The following is a 13,118-nucleotide window of genomic DNA, read 5'->3' as shown; positions in this document are numbered from 1 at the left end:
CGAAGGCTGGACCAGGCGATGCTGAAGCAGAAGCCGAAGCTGGACCAGGCGTGGATGAAGCTGGAGATGAAACCGGACCAGGCGTGGATGAAACCGGGCCAGGCGTGGATGAAACCGGGCCAGGCGATGAAGAAGCTGTAGCTGAAGCCGGGCCGGGCGAAGCTGACGCTGTAGCTGAAGCTGGGCCAGGCGAAGCTGACGCTGTAGCTGAAGCTGGGCCAGGTGAGGATGAAGCTGGACCAGAATCAGGCGAGGATGAAGCAGAGGATGAAGCCGGGCCAGGCGTGGATGAAACCGGGCCAGGCGATGAAGAAGCTGTAGCTGAAGCCGGGCCGGGCGAGGACGAAGCTGTAGCTGAAGCTGGGCCAGGCGAAGCTGACGCTGTAGCTGAAGCTGGGCCAGGTGAGGATGAAGCTGGACCAGAATCAGGCGAAGATGAAGCCGAGGATGAAGCCGGGCCAGGCGTGGACGAAACCGGGCCAGGCGTGGACGAAACCGGGCCAGGCGATGAAGAAGCTGTAGCTGAAGCCGGGCCGGGCGAGGACGAAGCCATAGCTGAAGCTGAAGCTGAAGCTGGGCCAGGTGAGGATGAAGCTGGACCAGAACCAGGCGAGGCTGAAGCTTCAGGCTGAGGCGTGGCAGTAGCAGGTGGTAGCGCTGCAGGTGATGGTACTGCAGGAGGCAACGCTGCAGCCACAGGTGGAGAAGCAGCCACAGGTGGAGAAGCAGCCACAGGTGGAGAAGCAGCCTCCTGCTTCGCTAGCTGGGGGATCCTCGGGCCCCCCAGCCGACGTGGCAGTCAGTGTGGCATGAGGCTGGACGGGCTCCTCGGGCCCCCCAGCTAGCGAAGCAGGAGGCTGGACGGGCTCCTCGGGCCCCCCAGCGAAAACAGCTGCAGAACCAGTGGGCACCGGGGCCCCCGGCACACATGAAACAAAACCAGTAGGCACGTGGGCCTCTGGCACACATGAAACAAAACCAGTAGGCACGTGGGCCTCGGGCACACATGAAACAAAACCAGTAGGCACGTGGGCCTCGGGCACACATGAAACAAAACCAGTAGGCACGTGGGCCTCTGGCACATATGAAACAAAACCAGTAGGCACGTGGGCCTCCGGCACACATAAGGAGGGCTGCAGCTGCGCAGAGCACTGACCCTGCTCAGGCAGTGACAGCCCGGTGCAGTTCACAGCTGGCATCTTGGCCTCCAGGGGTCCAGAGTAAGCTGAGGGCAGTAACCCAGCCTCTGGGGAAGCCCCGGAGTGAGCAATAGTCTCTAATGTAGCCAGCTTTTGAGGAACAGGTCCGTAGTGAAACAGTTTGTCTCCCTGCTCAGAAACAGCGGTGGAAAAACAGTGTGAAAATTGTGGCTTAAGGGAGGCTAATGGTTGAGCTACAGACTGGGAAGCTTGTGGTTGGACACAGAACTGAGCCGGAGAATGGCAATAAAGTCCTGGCTCAGAAGGAGCGGCAGAGACACAGTCTGTCAGTTTTGCAGCGGGTTTGTACACGCCCACTTGGGAAGGATCCGTTACCACGAAGGTAGGTAAGCGATCCATACAGTCTCCCATCCCGCTCTGAATAGCCCCAGAAAACAAAGTCCCGGAAACTGGGGAAAGCAATGCATCCCACTGACTCACCGCATCGGGCTGCTCGAAAGTGAATGCAGACGGGGGGTGAAGTCCAAGGTCCAAAAGGAGAAACTCCCGCTCCCACGAACAGAGCGAGTCCAGCAGCCATGGGAGACCGGTCACCAGACGCTGTAGCCGCCTCTCTATAGCGCGCTGGGACGTGCCACCCGGGCTTTCCAGCCACAGGTCGATCAGCTCCTGTGTGGCATCAATGAGCGTCTCCCGTAGCTCCCTGGACGGATTAAGCGCTGCTGGGTCCATCTTGTGGTCGCGTTGTACTGTCACGGTCTGGGGCAGCGGTCGTGTGAAGAGTGGAAAGGAGGACTCAGATGCAGCACTTACTCAGATGTGAAGGTGATTTATTGACAATACTGAACATAAAGTGGAGATGGCAAACAGAACTAAGGACGAACTAAACTGGGAGAAACTACACAAAGGGAGTGGCAAACCTGAACATGAAGGGAGAACAGCAGGGAGAGCACGCAGGGGATTACACCAGGTATGAACACAGAGGATGAACACAGACGACGCAACGAGGAGCAGAGGAAATCACACACTATAAGTACACAAAGAGACACTGGGAAATCACACACAGGTGGGGGAAACAGCTGGACCTGATTAACCTGACGAGACAGGGGAACACTAACACCAGGGACCAACAGAGGGAGCACAAACCCAGAACCCAGTGTCTAAAATCCCAAACACAAACCATCCCAAAACAGCCATGAATAATAATGAAAGTAATAACAATAAAGAACATAAACATAAAGTCACTGAGTCATGGTCGCAGGACCATGACAGTACCCCCCCCTCAAGGGCTGGCCCCCGACAGCCACAGAAACACACCACCAGATCCGGGCGGGCGGCAGGGGGCCCAGGACGGAGGGACCGGGCCAAGACCAAACACGGAGGCCCCAGAGTCCCAAACAGACAATACGAGCTCATCATTTGCAGAGGGACCTGTTGCTAGTTTAGTCTCTCTGACTGTTTCTGAGAGTAAAGTACACAAGTTTCACGACTCAAGGTGTGCTTGGTAATTTTGATAGCTATTGAAATGGTTGTGGGGCGGAAAGTGGCTTTAAAGAGCCTTCGCGATTTTTGGTGATTAAAGTTCAGTCATTTAGTTGCTTTACTCCAGCCCATTCACTAGCTGAGACCACATCCTCATGTAGGTTTGGTATTTCTAGTAGATAATTGCAGATTGCACGAGCATGAATTGAGGCTGCTGTTTGGGGGAAGGCCTCAGAGGGGACTTCCGGGTTGGGCATATCCCGATGTGAATGAAGTGGAAAAAAAGAGGAAGTGTGGGGGGGTCGTTTATAGACGGAGAGCTGGGAGGGCTGTGAAATTCAGATAAATGAGCCAGTACACACCCAAGAACCCAGCCCCAGATACTGAGAACCACCAGCCACTGGCAGGGAGTGTGGCCGGGAAATAGGCCCCACACCTGGGGGAGCCTGACATGTTCTGAGAGAGAGAGGTGGAGTCTAAGACCTGACCTGAAACATAGATATTTACTGTGTAACCCTCCCCAAGACCTTCGGTGTCTACATGCAATTTAAAATTGAGAAGTGGGCACCGACACCAGAGGTGAGGCTGAATGAACAGACTCTGGACGCTGTTCAGTGTGCCCACCCCGAAGGCCCTATATGTATGTGTCATGAGAATGAAAGTAATGAGAGAGTCTAAACTGTGGAGGAAAACTAAGGTACAGGCAGCCATGAGGGGGGAGAGAAGGAGGGCCTCCCTTGCACCTCAGTGACACACCTGCATCCCAAGCCCCTGCGTGTGTGGAGGGGGGAGGAGCCAGCTTCCTCGCTGACCACCAAGGGCAGGGAGGCGCAGGCCCATACAGCCCATGGCTGCAGCACCACCGACGCCCAGGGTGACCCATCCGACCACCCCACTCTTTTGTCTCTTTTAGCTAGGTGCTGTTTTTAAGCTTATATGATTCACAACTCAGTCTTCAGTGGCTTAACAAAATAAAAACATTGCTCTGAAAATGATCAAGTACAAGTAATGGAGTCTAAATGAGTGAAAAAGCAGCCAATGTCCAAAGAAAAACCTTTAAAAACCTTCAGAAGACCTGGAGAACTATTGATCAAGACCACTTTATAAAAAGTAGGAAAGACAAGAAAGTATGCTCACACTTTGGAAGCAAAATATGAAGAAATGAGGAGAGGATCAAGACTTTTGCACAGTACTTTGTTTGCATTTTTGTTCCTTCTTTACAAGAAAAAAAAAAGCTTTGTAATCCTCTGCGGATGATAAAGGCGAAGGATACCAAAGACAATGAAACATAATAATGTCAGGGCACGGATTAACCTTTTGGCTTGTCAAACACTCAAACAAATACGATTAATCACACACAACACTCATATTAATATCCTAACTTGGCATCAAGGCCCTGCTGTGATTCAGACATACGGTGTTTATCATTACATCCAGCCTCCAGGTAAAGCTGTACAACTCAGAGCACCAGATGGGTAAACCTTCTTATAACATCTGGTCCTCCAAAGAGATTAAATCAAAAGGTACATAAAGTGCATGAAATCACACAGAGCGAAGTTAAATTTGACTTTTAATCAAAGTCTAATCTTTCTTTATATTTTACACTTTGCCTGTTCATGAGTGCCATTACAAAATCTCAAAACGAATGAACCTTCATCTGACGGTGGATCCAGTCCGGGAAGTATGCGACGTTGCCGTAAACACCCGGTGCATCCTGCCCAGCGTGCTGTTCCCCCCAAATGCTGTCACCTATGAGCCACCATACTCCATCCATCAGGGACACCAGAGGGCCGCCGCCGTCAGCCTGAGACACAGTTCAGGAACAAACAAAGGGCAATACTAACTTACAGTGACTTTGAGAGGCTACATGAGGACTTTTGAGGACAGTTTTAGGTCTTTCATGGATTTCTGAGGTCAGTGAAAAAGCTCTAAATCATCCAAATAAAAGGGGATATAATAGTCAGCTGCCTCCTCTGGGCTCTAACTGTACATTCACTGCTGACTGTATAAGTGGATTGTTACCAGGCACAAAAACGAACAGTTTATTTAAAACGGTTGCTGCACACAGAACATAGTGCTGGACTTGTTTGAGAGCGCCGCAAAAGCAGTTACATAAGAGCATGAAAATGTTTTGGATTCTTTGATGAACAAAAACTGCTTTTATGCGACGGTCTGTTTGGACTGGCTGAACTGCAAACACTATTGGAGCGCATTGTTCTGAGTCTGCATTCAGAGACTCCATTCCCACTAAAACTGAAGCATTGTAACCTCGAGGTGGGTCACACTGTGGACCTCTGACACTCAAGGACACTACACAGCTAAACTGATTATCATATCCTGGGATATCCTGTTCGTGTAGGCGATGAAACTGTTGCACTCTGCAGCATCTATGAGAGCCTGAGCCTCCATCAAGTATGGAAAGACAGAGTCTGTCAAAAAAAACAAAACATAAATTAATATATAAAATAACGCTCACACACTCTCCTCTACGTTCAATCACTTGACAATGAGTGCAGGACTTATATGCCATCTAGTGGTAGTAGGCGGCAATGAGCACCAATACTGATTCACTAACTACAGCTGCCTCACCATTTGCTCTGTGACCAAATCGTGTTATCCAGCACTTGTGATGAGCAGTGACTTTCAGGCCCACGTTTGGGAGGCACAGGTCCGATGTTCCTGAAGCCTACCAAGGAGTAAACATCTCTGCTGTAACGTGTTTAACCCAGGACGAGCTGCTGCTGTTAACAATGGTGTCAATGTGTGCACTCTTACAGCCTCTCTGTACACAGACTGCCACTGTGTGAACAGCTTATTCACACAGAGGGTTATACTCAGCTGACAGCTTGCTAGTTTGCTAAATGTAACGCTTACTGAAGTAACAGTGCCAAATGCATCCACTGAGGTTGTGCATCTTCCAAAATGTCAACAGGTCTCAACAAAAGTTATTTAAAACTTCTATGGATGCACTTTTAACAAAAACGCCTTATCCTAAAATATATGGTGCCATGACTGGCTAACAATGCCTGGTTATTAAGACTTCTGGTTGAGATTAAGGAACTGGGGGGGAAAGACAACTGATTAAAACATGTTAATATGGGATTAACTTTGCTGAGTCCAGCTTAGATTTATGCAGTAAATCTGTGGCTGTAAATCTGTATAAGACAAGATAAGATATACTTTACTTATCCCAAAGTGGGAATGCAGCAACTCAAGATTAGAAACAGCCTAAAAGTAGAATGAATATAAACACAAGCACAATAACATAATATACAATCTGGCAAAACAGAGATATCAAGATAAAACTACTATAAAGAAGCTAAACAGACTCATTGGCCACTTTATTAGGTACACATTTCAGCTGCTTCTTAAAGCAAATATCTGAATCATGTGATGTATATGGGTCATATGACAGCAACCCAATGCATTTAGGCATGCAAACGTGACAGGGTGCTGAAGTTTGAACTGAATGGAGAATGGGGATTTAATAGGTGATTTAAGGGACTTTGCACACGAGAGTTAACTCATATTACTCGTTACAATCAAATTATGCAGAAGAGCATCTCTGAATGTGCAGCACATCGAACCTTGAAGCAGACGGGCTACAGCAGCAGAGGGTCACACGGTCAGCTATTGACAGGAAACTGAGGCTACAGTTTGCACCTGCTCAACAAAATCAGGCAGTAGAAATGTTGCATGGTCTGATGTGAGCCAACATTCAAATAGCAGGTTCAGATATTTTCCTTTAAACCAGGGGTATTAAACATGAGGCCCAGGGACCAGATTTGGTCCAGCATTGACCTCAATCCGGCCTGCTGGATGGCGTTGGGAAAAGGAGGACATAAATGTGGGAATTTTAACTGTATTTTCACAAGTTCTACAGCTTTAATAAAAAACAGTACACCAAAGTAATTAACTAATTGATTTCTGTAACTTTATACATTTATTCTTACAATTTAAACCCATGCTGACAGATTGTTTTAGTTTACTAAAGCAGCATTTCTTCACCATGTAAGAAAAACTGAGAAATAATGTTGAAATCACCCTTTTTTTTGTCCTATATTAGGGTCTCTCATTTATTAAATGTGTAGGTAAAATTTTTAAACTTACAGAAATCAGATAAGATGAAAGTGGGCTGTATGTGGGCCGCAATATAAAAGACTGGTTTCTTGAACATGGCAGTGAGTTCACTGAACTCAAATGATCTCCACAGTCACCACATCTCAGTCCATATTAAATAATAATTAATAACTTCAATTAACTAAAAGGTGATTAAAATAATGTAATGAAGGGGCTCATCATAAGCACCTGTTATGTCCAAAGGTTGGGAGAGCCTCATAAGAGCAATGTCATTTTTCAGGGTCTGGCTGTTGTAGCTCTCATGAGTTATAATGCGACGCACCGAGTAAGCAGGGTTAAACAGAGGGCCTAATGGGTCCACTATCCCAGCATACTGCCCAGTCTGCAGGACTGGTGGCCCTGCAAAGGTGGGGGGTGACCAGCAGAGATTTGATTAAAGCTGGATCAAACCACGGTTGCTGAAGGGTGGTGAAGGTGAAGGTGGAGGACTCACCAGGTCACACACTGAGCGGCGGTGACTATCCAGTAGGGGGAGACGATGGCTCCTCCACAGCGGTGAGAGCCGGCAACCTGGAGGCTGACTTGCCAGGGCACAGCCCCAAGGGAGGCCAGCTGTCCTGCAGAAGCCTTGCTGGAGTTCACCCTGCTTCCACAATCTGAAAAAGGAGGCTGCTGTTAGAGCATTCTACAGCTACAGGCTTTCAGAGAGACAAAACTCAACAACACACTGAAAAAAACCAGTGTGATTGCAAGGAAGAGCCTTCAGCTATCCTCAACTATGGAAACAACTCCCAGATTGGATTCAGGAGACAGACAACCTCCTGCTTAGGCTTGAAATGTTCTTTTTGATATGCTGGATGCACTCCACTACTACATTAAATCATTAGTAATTAGCAACTTTTGGTTCTCACTATACTTTGCCTGTCTTGTCTCTCTCTGCTCTCTTCTCTTTCGCCTTATCCCCAAACTGAGCCTTGTTCTGCCAGAGGTTTCTTCCTGCTAACAGTGAGTTCTTCGTTCCCACTGTCGCTCTCACTGAGGTTTGATATTGTAGAGACCCTACACCAGGGGTGTCAAACTCAAATACACAGTGGGCCAAAATTCAAAACTGGAACAAAGTCGCGGGCTAACATTTATATGAAAAAAAAACTTCCTCCAGATATAAGAATGAATCTTTTCTTATGGACTCAAACAGGTTTTGCTGAAAAACTGAATATGGAGCAAGCAAAGCTTAATACTAAACAATATATATATTAGCTGTGTAATACCAGCAGGCCAGCTCTAATAGTAATTTGGTATGGCTTCGCGGGCCAAATGTAATTAGGCTGCGGGCCAAATTTGGCCCGCGGGCCAGAGTTTGACACCTATGCCCTACGCTATTAGAAAGAAACCTCAGCTAACACACCGCTTTCTGTGATCCAGCACATGGTGACAGTGGGAAGGAAAAACTCCCTTTTAACAGGAATAAACCTTTATGTGCTTGTAATTCACTTGCCAGGTGAAAGGTTGGTGGTTTGTTTCCAGGGGGTTTACCTTATAATATAAAGCACCTTGAGGTAATTGTTGTTGTGATTTGGTTCATTTCTAAGAAAGTATAAAGACATACTAGTACAGTGCAATGTCAACACCATGTTGTTAGGACATGTACTTCTAAGGATTGGAGGAAAAAAAGACATTTGGAATGAGATCAGGTTAATATCATATCAATATTAGCATTTTGACACAGGTTTATCATTACCAGCTCACTCACTGTAGGGCAAGTTGTTGCAGTATGGATGCCTGAGGGTTGAAGTTAGACTTCACTAGTAAGAATCCATCATTAGCATCAGCCCTTTGCTGGCCTGATTTAAAATACGTGCCCCTGTCAAAGCACAAATTGTAAAAAAAAAATTGAGCATCGCTTGAAAATCGTTCACAGAGCAGCTTTTGTTTCATCTCGGGCTGAACTAGCTGAGCATCTCACCTGATGTATCCGATGCTCTGGCAGCTCGCTCTGCCCTTCTCCTCGGTCCAGCCATGAGAACCAACAGATTTTCAGGCTTTACTCTGAGTCGAGTAGATCTGAAGCAGGAAACTGGAGCCGTGCAGCCTCACTGAGCACAAACAGCAAACACAAGCGATGACTTGGCATTTTGTCACAAGTGGAAAGTGGGTGAAGAGGCAGCCAGTTGAGAGTGAAGCACACAAAGGACTGGCAGTTAACAAGGAAAGATAAATGCTTCAGTCTACATATTATCTCATTATCTCATCATGAGGAATATGGATGATTCCAGAAAAAACAAACCTATAAAAGCATCAAACTGTTCCGTTGTATAAACTCTGACCTTGTTTTCAAAGATTGGAAATCCAGATGAACAGAGTTAACTTTCTGGGATTCTCTCACCTTCTTTTATTGAGCGTGCATCAAGATAACAACTAATGAGGCTACCTGGGAACAGGTCAGCAGCACCATTGGGTGTAAACAGAGCTTCACAACTCTGTGAAGAAGTATGGTTTTAGAGGATTTTGGGGGGGAATTTCCATTTTTTTGGAAATCCCAGAGAAACTTCATCTGCTGCCTAATAAACAGAATGGATGATTGCATGGGGCACTAGAGCACACAGTGTGGGTAATTTACACATATGTGAAGGTCTCATTAGGGCTTAATAATATATTCAGCTTTTAGGGCAGCATAACACTTCCATGGAGAAGATGTCTTTTCCAGAGATGTCCTTAGTTTTGTTCATTTCTGCAAGACAATGCAAGGTGCCAGTAGTCCAGATGAAAAATGGACCCACTTGCAGTCCAGACCTGTCCCCCTTTGCAAATATTTTGTGCGCTATGCAACAAAAGAGGCTCCGAAATGAAATCTTGTCAGTGCGAGAATGGGAAAGCATTAAACTTCCCCCCCAAAAAGTCCACATTTCATTTGTTGTTTTCCAAGTTTTTCTTTTTTGTAAACCAGGTTCTTATCAGTGTGTTTCATTCAGCTTTATTGAACAAATCTAAAGGTGGAGGACAGAGAAGCTTTTTCTTCCCACCATGAAGCTGCTTACCACAGTTAGCTTCGTCCTGCCCTGCGGGACAGTCTGTAACCCCATCACACCACTGGGACTCCCACTTGCGGTTCCCATCTCCACATTTAATCCCATGAATACAGGATGAAGAAACTGGAATTGAAGACAGGAACCAGAAAAAAAAAATCAGTCTTCCAATCTCACTAATGTTGACTCAGTTCACTAAATAAATCCTTCACTTACAGTAATAGGCAAGGAGGACTCCAGCCAGCAGCAGCAGCAGCAGCAGCAGCAAGGAGATGACAGCAGCAACAGTGAACTTGATGCACCTGTGTTTGAAATCTGACAGAAGAGCACTCACCGTGACTGGAAACCCACTCACACCCAGCTTCACGATTACATTTTATACACAGAACAGTTTCTAATGAGACTTTTTGTTACAAGCAGTGTCCAAATGACGTGCCTAGTATCTGTACAGTCGTGTAAAGTATTCAAACTGTATTAAAACACTCAAATACCTTTGTGCTTGGGGATGGAGGGACTGCTCTCAGGTGGAGGCTTCAGCGCCACATTGTGAACATACTGGGGTTGAACATCTGATTCGGCGAGCGCAGGAAGTTTCATCTTCTCATATTCACGGATGAAGTGAGGACAAGCGTCCAGATACTTTTGGCAGAGCAACAGTGTTTTTGTAAAGTTACAATACTTAAAATAAATTGAAAGCAGGTCTTCTTCTCAAGGCTGATTAAATGCAGATTAAAACTCACCGGATTGGTGGTCATTTTCTGTTTAATCATCTGTATTTTGAAAAAATTGAAATAAAATCCCCCTGTGATAACTCCAGCAGCAATCTTTCACTCAGATAATCTCATCCACATCACTGCCAGCACCTCCGGCATCTCCTCCCAGGCTCCGCTCTGCTCATTCTCACATGGATGCGATCAAATAAAGAGTTTGTATGAAAACTGTCACGCCTACACTTCACACAGCATCAGTTTGTTTCCCTCCTGAGCACACAGCAAAGACAATGACGAGTTGGCGAGTCTAAACATGACACAGGTGTTATCTGCTTAAGTGTCAGAGCAGTGAGTGAGTACTGTAACGCCGAGTGTGCAGTGGAAAGGTACTGAAAACATGATGTATAGGCAGGTAGACACAGCGTGTTTCAGTGATGCAGTGGCTGAGCGACAAGAAAATATGGAGAGGATATTTTAAAGTGAAAATGAAATGCATTAATCAGGCCAGCATGCTTTTGGATTGACTGCTTTTTTATTTATTTAATGATACAGTACTCATTTGACAAAGCAGCCTTATATTCAATGCACAGGAAAAGAACAAAAACATTTTACCTGATAATAAAGAACAGACATGAAATGACGCCTGGAGAAGGCTTTAAATGGTACTTCACATTCATACAGTCACTTAGCAACATTCACATTCATCTGGGTGAAACATAAAACATGCACAGCAAACATGTCAGCCTTCCAAACACACACACACACACACACACACACACACACACACACACACACACACACACGTAGGAAAATATTTAGTATACACATCCAGAAATGCATACACTATTATATATTGTACATATATTTATTAGTTTCAGGTTGGCCATTCTTGTATTTTGCTCGTTTGTGTTGTTGTGTTTGCACATCTCTGTTGCTTGTGGGGCTCGCACACAAGAATTTCACTCGCATGTGCTGTGCCAGTGTGCCTGCACATGTGATGTGACAATAAAAGTGATTTGATTTGATTTGATGATCATTTCCATATTTGAAGATCACCTCTTCCCTAAAAAAAAGAAATCTACTGCCAAGGTTCTTCTCGTGGTGCGTTAGAGCCGAGGATGATGAAGACGCAGAAGCTAAAGCAATTTCTGAAACACGTTTAGAAGAATTTAAAAGTAATATATTTCCAATACTGGAGAAAAAAATCATCATCTGGCATTAGTGTCAGCGCACTCATTCACTGTAAAAAATCAAACTTGCTTACAGTCATTTCTTTCACAATTCAACAATAAAAGCTGAGTTGCCCCATAAACTCAAATACATTAAGGGTTTCAACTAATCCTTTAACGTTTTGGAGCAAAAGTTGGTCTCAGATGAACTTTATTGCTGGCAAAATGAATGAATTCAAGTTTTACATGAGTTGAAGCTGTTGGCGCCTTTCTGTGCCTGAGCACGCATGCGCATGTCATATTTTTGGATACTACGGGGTCTACAATGCACTTTTGCAAGGACTGAAAGCCACCTGGCCGTCTGCCTTAATGCGAACACGAGGCTTTTTACGCCAGGAGCTGGATGCAGCTAAGGTGTTCATCTCAACTTTCTGAAGGCAAGTACTGTTTCTTTTAATGTGGATTTATATGTGTTTACTACCTCATTTAAGATCCCCCTAGACTGTTTTACTCAATCGTGCTGCTTGAATGCCCTCGTGAGCAACTTTAATGTTTTCCATCATGAAATAGTTCTTTTATAGTTTTCGTATAAAAATCGCCATGTCACAAAATAATGTAAATCCGACAAGCATCCCTTCCAAACAGGCGCGCTCATGTCTGACAAGCCTCCACGACACCCCCTACGTGTATTTCATGTAGGGGGTGTTCGCCATACCACCGAACGAAAGAAACCCGACAAAATAAGCTAGCTCGCTCATGGCAAACCCCCCACCGCTTTTTAAAATAAATAAATAATTTCGGGGGCCCCCGCTGCCATGTTGTTTAATTTGTTCAAATCATATTTAGCCAAAAAAATGTGGTTTAGTTTCTGTGTGAACGGGGTGGTGGAGTCCTCCACCGAGAACACTCACGTTAACTTTATCGAGTGGGGGAAAAAAAGTTAGCTTGTTTATATTATGCTAACATAGCTGTGTCGCTAGCGGTCACGTAGCACATCATTATATACCAGCTAGCCCAACTTCAGTAACCCTACAAACGTCACTGCTGTTTAGTTTCCTGTCTTCATTTATGCTGGAAGTGATAACAGCTGTAGGGTTTAATTTGTTTCCAAAACCCCGCAGTCAGGACATGCTATATTGTATTTAGATAGAAGCTAGCGAGCTAACTCCCTGCTAACTTCTAACTCCGTTAAATGTCATAAATTTCGTTTTCATGGGTGCCTGGATGTTAAACTCAATTGTTACACCTGGTAGAACAGAACGCTGATCATTTTATTAAAGATGAAAGACTTTAGACAGTTTTTCAACTCTCAGTAATGCCATAGTGATCGTTTGACATGTGAACCTGCAGCGGAGTTTAGGTCCAGACACGGCTAGTGACGTCAGACTGAACAACCGGATTGAACGAGGAGGACCCAGAATCCAGCCCTGTGTGAAGCTGAAGAGGCTGAAAATTACAGGTTATCTGTGGAAGCCTGCATCAAGAAGGTGGTGA

The 13,118-nt window shown here is 45.5% G+C and overlaps 1 long non-coding RNA gene and 1 pseudogene across 1 annotated transcript; both read right to left on the bottom strand.

Annotated features, from left to right (window-relative positions):
- Positions 1-4,278: 4,278 nt before the first annotated feature.
- Positions 4,279-10,500, bottom strand: LOC146693786 (transmembrane protease serine 2-like; annotated as a pseudogene).
- A 1,466-nt stretch (positions 10,501-11,966) lies between these two features.
- Positions 11,967-13,035, bottom strand: LOC146693785 (uncharacterized). Its single transcript, XR_014914807.1, has 2 exons — positions 12,969-13,035; positions 11,967-12,055 (listed from the first exon to the last, which is right to left on the bottom strand). It is a non-coding gene; the product is annotated as an uncharacterized LOC146693785 (long non-coding RNA).
- Between the last annotated feature and the right edge of the window lie 83 nt (positions 13,036-13,118).

The sequence above is a fragment of the Copadichromis virginalis genome, linkage group LG14, assembly GCF_057382275.1.
Source record: "Copadichromis virginalis isolate Kocher_CV1m ecotype Utaka linkage group LG14, C_Virginalis_male_GT1.1, whole genome shotgun sequence".
Taxonomy (NCBI): domain Eukaryota; kingdom Metazoa; phylum Chordata; class Actinopteri; order Cichliformes; family Cichlidae; genus Copadichromis; species Copadichromis virginalis.
The sequence above is the reverse complement of the archived record's forward strand: the minus strand, read 5'-3'. Positions and strand labels throughout refer to the sequence as shown.